The sequence below is a fragment of the Cheilinus undulatus genome, linkage group 18 (genome assembly GCF_018320785.1).
Source record: "Cheilinus undulatus linkage group 18, ASM1832078v1, whole genome shotgun sequence".
NCBI classification, from domain to species: domain Eukaryota; kingdom Metazoa; phylum Chordata; class Actinopteri; order Labriformes; family Labridae; genus Cheilinus; species Cheilinus undulatus.
In genome coordinates this window covers 12,539,139-12,554,354 of record NC_054882.1, presented here as the reverse complement: position 1 = coordinate 12,554,354, position 15,216 = coordinate 12,539,139, and the positions used below count along the sequence as shown (strand labels likewise).

Here is a 15,216-nt window from a genome sequence, read left to right as displayed (position 1 = left end):
CTCCTGTTTTTTCTTTGCAGAAAATTGCAATAATTCAGCCCAGGCCGGGCATGCTCCAATGTTTCGCCAGAGTGTCAAGTGCTGAATGAGTCAGACGTCTTCATCCTACACGTCTACAGACGTTTTTATGCTTCAGTATTAAAAAGTTGAAATAATTTTTTATTTTCCTAAGACTTAAACTCATAAAGTCATGTAAATTTTGGATTTTCATGAATGACCAACACATCCCAAACTTGGAGAGAATCCAGATTTCCTTTCAGTTTTCCGTCTTTCGGGAAACGAGGCAGATGATTCATGGATTAGAAACGCCCCACTCTCTCTCTCTCACTCACTCCCAGCATGAAAATAAATGACACAGATATACGACACGTACGTGTTCTTCTCCACCTCGGTTTCTGGTCTTACTTTAGTTGTGGAAAGTGGATTCATCAAGACAGGCTTGCCCTCCTGATCCTCTCCCCCAAGCCCCTCTGCTCTCCTCGCTCACTAACCCCAAACTCCTGTCAATGGTTTCCAGCTGGCCGTGGCGCGGTGGCTCTCCTGGGAGAGGAGGAGGAGGAGGAGGAGGAGGAGGAGTGAGGGGGTTAAGCTGGCTCCAGGCCCTGACTCGCACACGGTCCGTCCAAAAGCCTTGCTCAACCCCCCTGACCCAGTCCCACCCCTGCCTTTTATTCGTTTAATTTGTGGAAAAACCCATAAACATTTTGTGCGTAAGTTTTGTGCGAGCAGGAGGGCTGAGTGTGTTTGTGTTTGCTGATTATGGACAGTGTCTTTATGCTGAGGTGAGGTTATGAGGTAAAAAGGCAACAACATGAGCCGCTGGCATAGTTTAGTGGTGAACCTAAGCTTCATATAAAGATGGATGAAGAAACGGCTGCCTTGGAGTGAAGCCAAAATATTTAGAGCTGACTTTATAGGTCATAAAAAAACAACCCCTGAAAATTAACAGATGAGACATGAGTCGAACTATAAAGTCACAACACATGTAAATAGATTTTTGTCAGACCCAGACTGTATCTGATTAGGCTGATTTATGTCTGTGCTTTCTTTTTTCTGCACTGTTTTCATTATTAGTTATTTGAGGCAAAGTAAAAAGAAAAATTGCCATTTGAAAGTGGCTGGCAATACTTTTAAAAAGATCTGATTGACCCACTCTGAAGTAGTTTGTTAGCTTGATGCTAACACATAATTGCAATTGCCAATAACGTGCTAACATGTTTAGCATTGTAATCGCTGCAGTTTTAACTTATGAAAAGATTTCCTTTACTTAACAATAAAAAGTCTAATAGATCACATTATTTTGAATCAACTCAGCAGAATGAGTGTTTGGTAGAGTATTTCTTTGTTGTAACTAGGGATGTGCGCGGTTAATTGGTAAAACGGTTAAATTCATTTAACCGATTTACGAGCCGGTTAAACTAATTACCTATCATTTTTTAAAAACATGGGCTTGAAATCCCAGTCTTTAATGCTCTTTTAAACTGTAATGAACTTCCCACCACTAGAGGCCACTGTTGCTTTAGTTAACGGCCTTCCTGTCTAAGACTTCACCGGATGTAAATATGAGAAGCTCAGTGGTGGCTTAGTGGTTAGCGTGTAGCAGGAACAGCGACATGACAGGTTTTTTAAAGTAGCAAATAGAAATAAAGTGGTATGTAGGCTGTCTGGGGTTGAACTCACGTATAACTTCCATTCGAAGTGAAAAGAGGCCACATATCAAAGCACGATAATGCAAATAGGAATAAAAATTGGCAGCGTTAGCTCTTAGCGTTAGCCATGCTGTATAGAATATATCAGGCTAACATCAATCCTACTGACACAATTACCCTGTGAGGAGTTTGACTGTTTTCTAGGGATTTTCTCCTCTTTAGACTAGTCGGTTTAACAACATTTAAATTAGTGTTTAGGGAAATAGACGCTTAGGAACATTCTTAGTTGTAACAATGCTTTTTGTCCTAAAACTTGGTGCCACATTTGTAAGGAACATGCATTTGTGGGATGAGCAGCAGAGCTGAGTATGTGGGTTGCACCATCTGCCAGTCCCAATCAGCTGATTCTGCTGTTGACTCGTGCTATGAGTTTCTGGTACCCCCAGCACCTGTAAGCATGGACCCTGCTACAGAGGTCAGTAGGTGTCTGCTCCAAGCCACGTTTGACTGATCTGGATAGAGCTGTGTGATAGGGCAACTTCAAGCTGGTGTTCCTCAAAACCAAGTTGCAGCATTATGTGGAGTGAGCCCTAGTACCATCTCAAGACCAATGGATGTCAGAGACAGGCCATAAAGTGGGCGTCCCAAGAAGACTGTTACCTCACCCTGTCAGCTCTTAGGAACTGTAGGCTGTCTTGCAGATTTACAGCCAAGGGTTGCAGGATGATATGGCCGACAGCTCTTTGCCCATCAGGAACAGGTTGAACACAGCCACTCTCCGGTCTAATAGGGCTGCCAGGAGGTTTGCCATGACTGCCCTTCACCATCAGTCCCGTTTGTGCTGTAACCTGAACATGTGCAGGAACATTATGTTCAGAGATGAGTCCAGGTTCTGCCTATAGCAGCTGGATGGTAGGGTCAAAGTGTGGAGAAGATGTGGAGAACTCTATGCTGATTGCTGCACTGACAGAGTAAGCATCTTTAGGTGGAGGCAGTGTGATGGTGTGGGGCGGCATCTCCCTTACTAAAAAAAAAAAAAAACAAGGCTGGTCATCATTGGAGGAAATCTCAGTAGAGATATGGAGGAGAGATTCTACAACCAGTGGCAATCCCATATCTCCACAGTCTGGGACTGAACTCTGTCCTCCAAGATGACGCAACTGGCCCCCACAGAGCAGGGTTTATCAGAGACTACCTCCAGAATTGGGAGTAGAGAGGATGAAATGTCCTGCCATTCTTGACCTCAACCCCATTGAACACTTGCCGGAGCAGCTTGGGCGTGCTGTTGGAGCCAGACTGACCAACACAGCCACGTTGGCTGACTGGTGACAAATGCTGGTTGAAGAATGGGATGCCATTCCACAGCAGTGTGCTTCAAGGTAACAGGAGATATTGGTTGCTAGTGGACTGCTCTGAGGGAGCTCTGATGTTAAGTTTGATACGTGGTCTAATTAGTGAAGGGGCCACCAGTTCTGTGGTTTCTCCAGCCAGCTGTCTTGGCAGCTGTCAGCACTGGGGGTATTTTGGCTTTACTTTTGTACAGCAGTGGTAGTCAGAGACATGCTGTTCATATTACTATAGAGTTATTGCTGGTGAGGTGATGTGAATCTGCAGAGAGGGTTAAGTTGAAGTGGGCTCTGAGGGGGATTTGTACTTAAGAAGGATCTTTCATGTTATCTTGATGAGTGCAGCTCTTTGGTCCGGTGGCTGAGGGACTTCTAAATATAGCTGAGAGCAGTTCAATAGCAGGGCACTGCCTGCGTCACCTTGGGTAAATATTTCTCTTTTTGGCAACAGTTGTGTTCCTAAAACCTCACTGTTCTTCATGAGCATTCAGCAGAAAAATCAAAAGACTTGAGCTTTGGTCAGCTACAGGTGGGCTGGATTTAGGAGGGAGTTATTTAAAGAGAAGATAAAACCAGAGCACATGATGGTTTAATAAAAAAAAGGAGTTTTAAATGTTTAAATGAAGAACAGCACTCACTCTCAGCTCCAGGACTCTGTCTGGGTGTGAGTTTTTGTAGGACGCCATGTTTACCTTGCAGGAGTGACGGTGATGACAGTCTGTTGTCATCGAGGTCAGAGGTCAGGTGGGGAGGGGGAGTGTGTGTACAGGCTGCTGATGGAGGAGCACGGTGCTTTGTCACTCCTCATGTCTGCTTAGAAGGCTGAGTGTGTTTGGCTTGGCTTAAGGAGTTTATGTTTGTGCATGTGTGTGTTTGTGTGAGTGTCTGAGAGTGCATGCTTGCAGCAGGCCGGGCAGACAGGCCAACGCTGCTGGGAAATGTTGCATACGCTATGACTAACTGTGACACTGTGCACGCTAATAGATCTGCAGCATCAGCACCCACGCCTCCACGTTTGGTTTGAAACCAGTTTTAGTGAGCTTTTGTTGCATTATTTTCAGTCATAATGTGCATTACTCAGATCAGACTCCCTAATGTATATGATAAAATTAATGCACAAATACAGAAGTGTCCTAATGTGACCCTAAAACCTATGACTTCACACTTACTTTATATGGTAGGAAAAAACATGTACTGCATTTTCGTAGGACCCTCAACCCGCTGACTTTTTTAAATCTTAGTATTTCTGTAGTTAAGAGTGATTATCCTTTTTTTTGTCACATTTTAGAATTCCACTATTTAGCATTTAAATAATTTTGGTGTCATTTTAGATTATTATATTGTTTTAAACTGAGGTGAACTGACTTCCTGTTTGGAGTCAGAGCTTTACTACTTTTATTTTAAAAGAAACTTGATGTAAAATAAAAAAAAAAATGGCACAAACTTAACCATGGAAAAAAGGAACTTGTCAGGCTTGAAAAGGAAATGAGGGAACAGAAAAAAAGGTAAATGTTTGATGACTGTGGCATCTGAAAGCTACCACATCCCCCTTAAATCCTTTGCCTTGAGCCCTAAAGGGCCTCAAGACATGGGTGATCAACGGCAAGGGTGCTTGATTTTGCCTATAATATAGGCCTTAACTTATATTAGTGCATCTCAAAAAATTAGAATATCATGAAAAAGTTCTATATTTTTTGTCTGAACCCCACAGAGAATCTATGGGATATTGTCAAGGGAAGATGAGCGACACCAGACCCAACAATGCAGATGACCTGAAGACTACTATCAAACCAACCTGGGCTTCCATTACATCTGAGCAGTGCCACAGGCTGATCGCCTCCATGCCACGCTGCATTGATGCAGTAATTCATGCAAAAGGAGGCCCAACCAAGTATTGAAGGCATAGAAATGAACATACTTTTCAGAAGCCTGAAATTTCTGTTGAAAATATCCTTTTTTAATTGCTCTTATGTAACCTCTTGTCTTTTGGCTTAACTATTCCCACTAAGAATGCATCATACATTACTAAAGTAGGAGAAAAGAGACACTTATGCATTTCTGCCTTTGTGGAAAAGAGTAAGAAGTTAGACACTGAAGTAACATATCCAAAAATTGGTGACAAGATTATATATGGCTTGTTTCTCTCAATCACAGTCATGTGTCACCGTTTAATTAGCAAACCATTAATTTGTTGTCACACTTACCTGCAATTTCCACATGGGACGACTGCACGAAGTTTGTGTTTAGTCCATAATATTGCAGTAAGATAATGTTTACAGTAATGCACTTAGCTTATTCTCCAACTCTTATCATTGATTTCTAACGATAGCCAGCATAGATCATTTATATTCTTATCTGAAATTATTTCCAATCATCAAACATCTTTTTGATTGTAAACGAGTGACCAAGAGTGCATGACAGAGCATGAAAACAGATCAGGATTATCAAAGACATGCCCTGGAACAACCCCACACATGTGGTCCTGATGAGGAGCTAAAAATGAACTTCTTACTAATAAAGTTTTTTATATCTTAGTTTTCTGTGCAGTCGTAGTCTTTCTCTGCCACCAGATGAACTTTAGCACACATCCGACTGTGCTGAGCTCACATCAGAGCTTTACGATTACACGGGGCTGTGACGTCTTTAGAGAGCTGCTTACTCAGTTGTCCGGAGACCTGCATTGGCCCAGAGTAAACCCGTGTAAAACCACAAGGTAAACATCATAAGATCAACCCTGCTGAATTAGTCAGACCTACACAAGAGAGAGGTAGTGGTGAGTCCATGTCAAAGTCTGATCAGGCACAGAGTGACATGAAGCTGCAGCTCTGCAGGGTTAGCTGGTGAACTAACTGAGGTTTGTGGTGAATTATTAAGGAAATCACTACTTTATGATTTAAGCTCTGATGGTTTAGTAGGCTTAAAAAGAATATCACAGTCAGGAAAGGCAGTGTGAGGAAAATTTACTGATGATTAATCTGATGTTTTTAGGGGCATTACCTTAAACTGACCTGACTGGCAAACCAGAGCCATGTGGACTCACAGAGGCTAGGCTACACTAGACTCTCCCTTTTCTCCCTAATGCATGCTTGAATAATTTCAAAAACCTAATTTTAAGTATTATTCTTTTTAATATTACCACATAAATGCACAATGATTGAAGTAGAAATCAGGTAAAAACTTAAAAACAGTATAAAAGTCAAACATTCAAAGCTTGTGATTTTGGTGGCTAAAGTCTGATCATTTTTGTCCTTCTTCAGAGTTGACAAGAGACAATTACAGAACATTTAGACCTTTAAACGTCAGGTTTTCACTCTTGAGTCACAGCAAGCTGATAATCAGTTAGAAAGTAGTTTGAATGCTGACAACAGTTAGAAACAACATTTATGTAATCCCATACGTAAACTTTATACGCTTGCTCGAGGTAGCCAAACTATGGCCTGCTGGCCAACTGTGGCCCATGTTCCACTTTTAAATGGCCCTCTACAGATTATAAAATAAATAAAATACACCCCCCATAAGAGAGAAGCTGATGCATGTGTTGGTTTCACTTCTTGGCTTCAACACACGGCAGCATCGCTGTTTATTCTGTAAACAAACATTTTCACCTGAAGAATCTGTTGATATGCTTTTTACCTCCATCAAGGAGGTTATGTGATCGTGTGGGTTTGTTTGTTAGTTCGTTTGTTAGCGTAGTAATTTAATAAGTCATGGATGGATTTTCAGGAAATTTTCAGGAAATGTCAGAATTGGCATAACTGATTAGATTCTGGGAGTGATCCGGATCACCATCTGGATCCAAGAATTTTCTAAAGGATTCTGTACTATTGGGAGATAGGGCTAATGGGGAAAGTCTGCGCTGTTACCACTTTACACCAGGAGATGGCGGACATGAGTAACTTCAATCCCAGCAGCATTTTTTGGTGTTTATAGAGTTTGAAAGACCCACGCCCGGTCAAGAAGATGAGTCGGAGCGTAACAGAGAGAAAGACAGTGAATTGTAGCAAGAATACTCACAATGCTGGGAGGAATAGAGGAATATTCACCCTCTGCCATGACTTTCGGTCGTCTGGTGAGACCATGGGTGAGACTGTCAGTGCATCTGTTGGCACCAGCAGGCAATGCTTCTGCCGTGACAGTCCACAAGTAGCGAAGCCGATGCTTTGCATTTGGCACATTAGATTTTGGGAATGATCCGGATCACCATCTGGATCCAGGAATTTTTTAAAGGATTTTTCAGTACTGGGAGATAGGGCTAATGGCTGAGGTCTGTGCTCCCTGAGTGCATAACTATTAGTCCATAACTACATGAAAAAAGTTTCATGATTAAACTGAGACGACAGTATAAAGCATAAACTTACTGACAACCGAAATAACATATGGTCTAGATAGAAGACTCCTCAGTGCAAACAGCCTGTTTAGAGTTTGCAAAAACCACACTGGATCTCTGGAGGTCAGTCAGAGTGACCATCAGGTTCTTGCCTCCTCTCCTATAAGGTCCTTCTCCCACGATGGTGTACAGCTCTTGGAAGAGTCCTGGTTGTGCCAAACTTCCTCCATGTGAGAATTCTGGAGGCCACTGTGCTCTTGGGAACCTTCAGAGCAGCAGAAATGTTTTTGTATCCTTCCCCGTTTTTGTGCTTGTCACCAATCCTGTCTCTGAGCTCTGCAGTTCTTTTGACCTCATGGCTGGGTTTTTGCTCTGATATCATTGTCAGCTGTGAGGCCTTCTATAGAGAGGTGTGTGCCTTTCTAAATCATGTCCAATTAGTTTAATTTAGGTGTTAGCAAAGCATGGAAATGCTAGCATTAGTCAGTGCCTTTTGGTTGCTAACAGGTTAGCAAATACATTCAGTTTTGGTTGAGTGTCTGTAGATTTACATTACTGATCAATGAGAGACAGATTCAAACTAAAGGGATCAGCTTCATTCTGAGTTTAATACTTAAACTCAAACATCATCACTTAAACAGAACTTTTCTCTGAATGTGATGGAAGATGAAAACTTTTTTTTACTTTAAGACAAATCTATTCAGGTTGAATTTGACTGCATTCATCTCACATTAGTGAACATTAGCTCCAATAAGCTAAAACTAAAACCAGACAAAGCTCTAGCTCTAAAACTCCTGTCTGTACTGAAATGATGAAGTGTTTCATCGGTTCTGACTTCAACATTTTATTAATAACATTCAAAAGCAACAGCCATGTAGCTTCAAGCTCCGATGTTTCGCAAGAGCGTTGAGTTAAACTCGAGCAGCCCGGATGATTGATCTGCAGAGAGATTGGCTGGAGCAGAAACTTCAGAGGATCTGAACGTAATAACCCTCGCATGCAGCGGTCAGCCTGGGAAATGGATCAGAAGCATGTGGATGGATGTAATCAGGAGAAGGAGCAGTAGAGCCGCTTCCATGCAGAGTTCTGATGACTGCTTTTGGATTTACAGTTGCTCCCATGTGCCTGTGTCAGAAACGTTAAATCCATCCATGTAGGGACCATAATCCAACAATGAAGGGTTCATGGTTAAACTTAAAGGTACAGGGACATGAGTTATACTTCTGTTTATTATATGAGGCTATCTCAGTCCCTCTGTTGTTTACATTGTTCCAGTTTGAGTCTGTTATGTAAGAATTGATTATTTTAATGCTCCAGTTGAAGATTATTTATTAAATCTTTTTTTATACATAGTTTACAGAAGGAGACAATCAAGAGGATAGTATTGCATATTCTATTACATTGCATGATATCATCATCATGTTATCTGAAGTTGCGTTTCAACCAGGAGGTCCAGTTTGCGCTTCTACAAACACTGGCACCCTCACTTGGTTGGCGGTGTTGTAACCCTGATGGCACCAGCACCGTACAGTTCCCTCTGCCCCTCCTCATCGCCGACAATCAGCAGGAAGGTCTGCACCTCCGAGGTCCACCATGGGGCGGTATCACTGATTAAGAATATTGTCCTGATGTCCTGTATTTGTTTGTGTGATATTTGTTTATTGCCACTGTGGTGCAGGAAGTGACGATTCTTTCAACCCACCAGTGAAAAGGAGTGCAATTTAGGGATGGATAGGTAAGATTTTCACCCCTGTGGAAGGAAAGTAGTCCGGTACGGGTCAGCTATCTTGGACCCTTTCCAACTTTTGATAATGGAAACACAAAGAAACATGTACCATGCTGCACCAACTGAACTGGACCGCTCAGGGAAAATGACCAATCATCATAACTACATGAAAAAAACTGACAAGCAGGTGACAGCTGGGCTCAACAGAAACATCTAATAGCCATTATTCTGATGTAAAGTGCAAATCAGTATAAATTGTTTTATTGAGGGGAATGATCATTTTATGCCATTCTCATTTTTGATTTAAAAAAATACATGCAAAATTAAGGAAAGTGGGGGTTTTGCAAATGATTCTAACAAACTGACGCTTGAAAGCTTGCATGATATATAGAGCACCACATCTCTGCTGCATAAAAAGAATTATACTAATATTTGAACCCACATTTTTAGTTTACAGATATAGTGCACTTTCTTAAGCTTGCAGAGCTCCCATCTGAACAGATCATGCCCTGTAAGAAAGTGACAGGACCAATCAGGAGTAGTGGTCTTTACACACTGGGTCCATTATTTTCAGATGGTGTTTTAAGATCCCGCTGGCTCCATGCTGACAGAGAGTGTCATACAGCATCATAGCGCTGAGCCAGGTATGAGAGATGGAGAGAGCAACTTTTTAATTCAGTCTCTTCAGTCTTTGTGGGGGTGAGCAGTTCTTTTGAATCATAAATCCCCCATTTAAATGACTTGGACTGGTACGAAATTTTGCATAAAATCAAACCTGTTCCGAAAAAAATATGACAGATGAAAATTTCGGCGTCAGTGTGCAAACATGATTGGAACAATAAGAGCTGTATTTTATTGTTTAACGTGCAAAAAAATCGGATGAAAAAAATAGACTCAGTATGCAAAGGCCGTTAAAGGCAGTACTGCTGGGCGCGGAGGAGTTGTGACGTAAGCAAGCGGTGATAAGAGGCCGGTGGCGGAAGAGATTAGCGTGGATGCTGCTATAGCATCAGTTTTATCAAAACTTGAAAATTGCATTAGGCCTTATTGCAATGTAATCTATTTTTCTATAGTTCTCACCCGCACTAGACCCTGGCAACACATCACTCCGACCCTCATCCACCTCCACTGGCTCCCTATCAAGTCCCGTATCAACTACAAAGTCCTCCTCCTCACATACAAATCTCTCCATGCTCTGGCTCCCCAGTACCTTTCTGATCTCCTCCATCCATACACACCATCCCGCAACCTTCGATCTTCAGACACCGGCCTACTTTCCATGCCCAAAACCAAACTCCGAACCTATGGAGACAGAGCCTTCAGTGCTGCAGCTCCCACCCTCTGGAACACTCTTCCTGCAGACATTCGTAGCGCTCCATCTCTGGACATTTTCAAAAAACGTCTCAAGCACCACCTGTTCACCACAGCCTACAGTCTTCACTAAACCACCCCTTACACTCCTCCTACCCCTCACATAGTTTGTCCATGTCTATGTGTTCCTGTAAAGCGTCCTTGGGTTTCTTGAAAGGCGCTATATAAATTCAAGATATTATTATTATTATTATTATTAATTGCCCAGCCTTAGTATTAACCCAGTACATAAAATAAACTTTAAATTATATACTCTTAACTTTGACTCGAGTGGATTTATAGAGCAGAACTTTTACTTAAATTTCAGTACATTTTAACCAGAGTAACTGTTCTTTTACTGCAACGTAATAGTCTTGTACTCTTTCCTTCTGCTTATTATGGAGTGTTAGCGTGCAATATCTTAGCTTATCATATCTTTGTCCTACATCTCATTGCATCACATTGCAATACATCCTATGGCATTACATCACATCCTATCATGACATATTTTTATCATCTTGTCTTGCATCCAGTCACATTGCATTAATAGAACCAAATTGTATCATATGGTATCAAACTATATGTTATCTTAGGAAATCTGACCATACCACATCAGATTTATTAATTTTGTACTGTATTTAAATGCATTGTGTCACATCATATCATATTGCATTAATCACAAAACAAAACATGCAGCTTTAGCTGGACTTTAGTGGAACAATGATGTCAACCTACTCTCCTAAGCGTAGGTTTTTTACACAGAGCTGGAAGTTTCTTTTAAGCATGTGTGAATTATTTGACATGAGAAGAAGAAATTTCCCCTGTTATAAATAGTCTTAATGCAAACATTATTGCCACGTTTATGTCTTCTCATTTGTTCCAAATGTGAGTTAGAAATGAGAAAAAGACGAAGGAGCTGTAACCATCCTTCCAAGTCCAGCTGAGACTCATCTTTGTGCACAGATTGTCTTTGTACGACAGGAGCTTTGTCTCGGACATCAGACAGGTGTCCGACTGGTTGCTTGGGCCGGCTAACCTCGAGCCCCGGGCCTGGCTCTGGTGCCGTAACGCTGGAGGTCAGAGGTTAATGGAGCAGAGTGGCGCCGGCCAGTCATCCCCCAGGATCCTGGGTGGATTTGGTAAACAGTGAAGCTGTCACTGCAGATTAATACTGAGAGGAGGTAGAGCAGGGCCGAGCACACAGGGGGCTAATGGCTTCCAACTCAGCCATGAAAGTGCCTGTCTTCCCCATTCTCCTCTCTCCCTCATCCCCACAGATAAGCCCCGCAGGCTCAAAGAGGGAGGGGAGGATGGGGGAGGAGAAGGAAGCAGAAGGTAGAAACAGGAGTTGGCTTAAAAACGAGAGACTAACAAGAGGGCAATAATCACAAGTGCACTTGAAACAAAGTCAAATAAAAGAGGGTCACATCTTAAAGCTACAGGACCTTTTTAAGAAGTTTCTATTTCGTCCCATTGTGTGGATGCAGAGCTCAGCCCTGAGGTCATTTCATTGGTTACAGCTGTGAGAGCACAACACCAACCGTCAGCTCGCCTCTGTGGGGGATCTTTGGGGACTTTTTTTCCCTCTTATAAAGCGTATGCAAGCCTCAGCACCATGCTGTATCTGTCACAGCATCTTAAAGACGCACTTCGTATGCAGCTTGTGTCAAAGCAGGATATTGTATGTCATGTCACTGCGCTGCTTTAGAGTGTGGTTTTACACTCACCACAACTGATGTGACAGAGAGGGAGAAATAAAGACATGAACATCTGCAGAGATCATATCTTTGAAAGAGACCTTTTAATTACAACAAGTACTAATCAGTGATTTTTTTTTCAGTCTTTCTTAGTGGTGGTGTTTTCCATTAACATCATTTTTCATGATTTAATTTCTTTACCTTACATAAGCGGCAGGACTAGAAACATCATTTTTGTAACAGTATTTTTGTTAGTTTGGATGTTTGTCATGTCTTTGTGGTTCAACTAAACAATGAGAAAACTAAAGCTGTAAATGCCCTTGTTTCAGAACTTAAACATCAGAGTTTGTTTATTACCAATGTTTCTGCAAACTCTGAACATTTTGCATCAGTAGACGCCGTCTTAGTTCGTGTCTCAGCAGTTCTAAAAGGGACCACACACATCTGTGCATGCAAATACAGAAAATCATGACCAAAGAGATCTGTTTGGCTGTGGTGGTCTGAAGCTTTTCATCATAAAAGAGTTTGTGTATCGACTTTTTGAGACGATGTTTGTCCTGCTCCCACCAAAAAGCCAAGAATTTGATTAATGCTAACTCAGAATAGTGTTTTATGTCATCTAACCATGGAAAAATTCTTATGGGTCAGAATATTCTAGAGGAAACGACCAAAATGAATGTCTCACAGATATTTTTAGGAAGTACATTCTACATAAACAGTGAAACTAGGCCAATAGATTCAATGTAGGGCTGTCAAAACATTACAATTTTTAAATCTCGGGATTTCTTTAGTTAATTACAATTAATCTCAGAATTTCTAAAGTTAATTGAAATTGATCTCAGGATTTCTGTAGTAAATGGCAGTTAATCTCAGGATCGTGTGGCTAATTGTGATTAATCTGAGGGTTTCTGTAGTTGATAGCAATTAATCACATGATTCCTGTAGTAAATGGCAATTTATCCCAGGATTTCTATAATAAATAGCAAAGAATCCCAGGATTTCTTTTGTTAATTGCAATTAATCTCAGGATTTTTGTGGTCGATCATGATTAATTTCAGTATTTCTGTAGTTTTGCGCAATTGATCTAAAGGTTTCTGTAGTTGACAGCAACTAATCTCAGGATTTCCATAGTTAATCACAGTTAATCTTAGGATTTCAGTGGTGAATCACAATTTATCCCCAGATTTCTGTAGTAAATCGTGATTATTTCCAGGATTTCTGTAGTAGATAGCAATTAATCTCAGGATTTTTGTGGTTTATCATGATTAATTTCAGGATTTCTGTAGTTGTTCACAATTAATCTAAAGGTTTCTGTATTTGATGGCAACTAATCTCAGGATTTCCGTAGTAAATCACAATTAATCTCAGGTTTTCAGTGTAAATCGCAATTTATCCCAGGATTTCTGGAGTAAATAGGGACTAATCCCAGGATTTCTCTTGTTAATTGCAATTAATCTCAGGATTTCTGTGGTTGATCATGTTTAATTTCAGTATTTCTGTAGTTGTTCGCAATTAATCTAAGGATTTCTGTAGCTGATCTCTACTAACATCAGGATTTCTTTAGTAAATAGGAATTGATCTAAGGATTTCTTTAGTTAATTGGAATTAATCCAAGGGTTTCCGTAGTTTATAGTAATTAATCTCAGGTTTTCCATAATTCAATTCAGTTATTCTCAGGATTTCAGTGGTAAATCACAATTTATCCCAGGATTTCTGTAGTAAATAGCGATTAATCTCAGGATTTCTGTTCCTAATTGCAATTAATCTCAGGATTAATGTGGTTGATAATAGTTGATCTCAGGATTTTTGCAGTTAATCGCAATTAGTCTAAGGATTTTTGTTATTGATTGTGATTTATCTCAGAATTTCTAGGGTTGATTGTGACTTTTCCCAGGAGTTCTGTGGTAAAATGCAATTAATCTCAGGTTTTTTTTAAGTTAATCACAATCAATTATGAGATTTCAGTGGTAATTCACAATCTATCCCAGGTTTGCTGTACTTAATCGCAATTAATCTTAGGATTTCTATTGTTAATTGTGATTAATCCCAGGATTCATGTAGATCATTGTGATTTATCTCAGGATATCTGGGGCTGATTGTGATTGATCTGGAGATTTCTGTAGTTTATTGCTGTGAATCAAACCCTTTTTCTTAATCACATTTTAAAATTCCACTCTTTTGCTTTTTAAAATTGTTCTTGTGTCATTTTTTTGTTTTTCTCCCATCTTAAACAGGGCTTTACAGTGTGGCATGTATGTCGCAAATGCTATGAGAAAATTGGTCTGTGCTAAGAGGTTTTCACTCCTCATCACACAGGTGCTTTGACAAAGTGAGAGAGGTGTGTCAATGCCAGACGCGCAGATAAGACTTTAGGTTTGAGTTGTTGCCCCAAAAACTTCACTCCACATTGATTTGAGATTTGAATTTCATGCCCAGTCCATTTATTTCTTATTTCTGGTACATTTTAAACTCAAGCAGAATGTTCTTTTCCTCTCGTCGTGCACAATCCTGTGCATCTGGAGAGCGAGCGGCCACGATGAGAGAGCGGCCTGCTGCAGCTCTAACAGACGGGGCAGGCTCAGGGTAGACACAGTACAGGTGTCATTATGTTGAAGAGGAGCGCTGCTATAATCCCATGTTTTATTTTAACGCACGTAGGCTAGACGATGTTAAAAATGTGTATCTACTAGCTTACTTCTCCGTTAGCCTCATCCTGTCCAATTATGCACTGACGGCTGCAGTGAATTGGCTGTCAGTGAGAGGACAGAGCTCTCGGCCTGCGCAAACTTCTCATTTAACGTTAATGTATAAAATGATGCATTGTTTTCTCCACTAATATCGTAGCTGCTGCTGTTTAGTTAACAAGCCAGTATGTGTCTGAATTTAGCATACAGGTCTGATATGACACGGACAGACAGACAGCAGTGTATGAGGAAGAGATGAGAGAGAGAGAGACAGGAGCATGGAGAAGTAGATCAACACAGCCCCACGCTGCATAACTTTGTGTGTATTGTTAGGGTAAAGACACAATTTGGAGATAGATTTTTTTTTTTTTAATTACCGTTGAACTCAAATAGTTCTGATGTTATGATTACACTGAAAAATACTTCAGCTGTCGGTT

The 15,216-nt window shown here is 40.8% G+C and overlaps 1 long non-coding RNA gene across 2 annotated transcripts in view; it reads left to right on the top strand.

Moving 5' to 3' along the window:
- Window positions 1-15,216, top strand: part of LOC121525956 — a 96,260-nt gene that overhangs the window by 42,665 nt on the left and 38,379 nt on the right. The window lies entirely within an intron of this gene.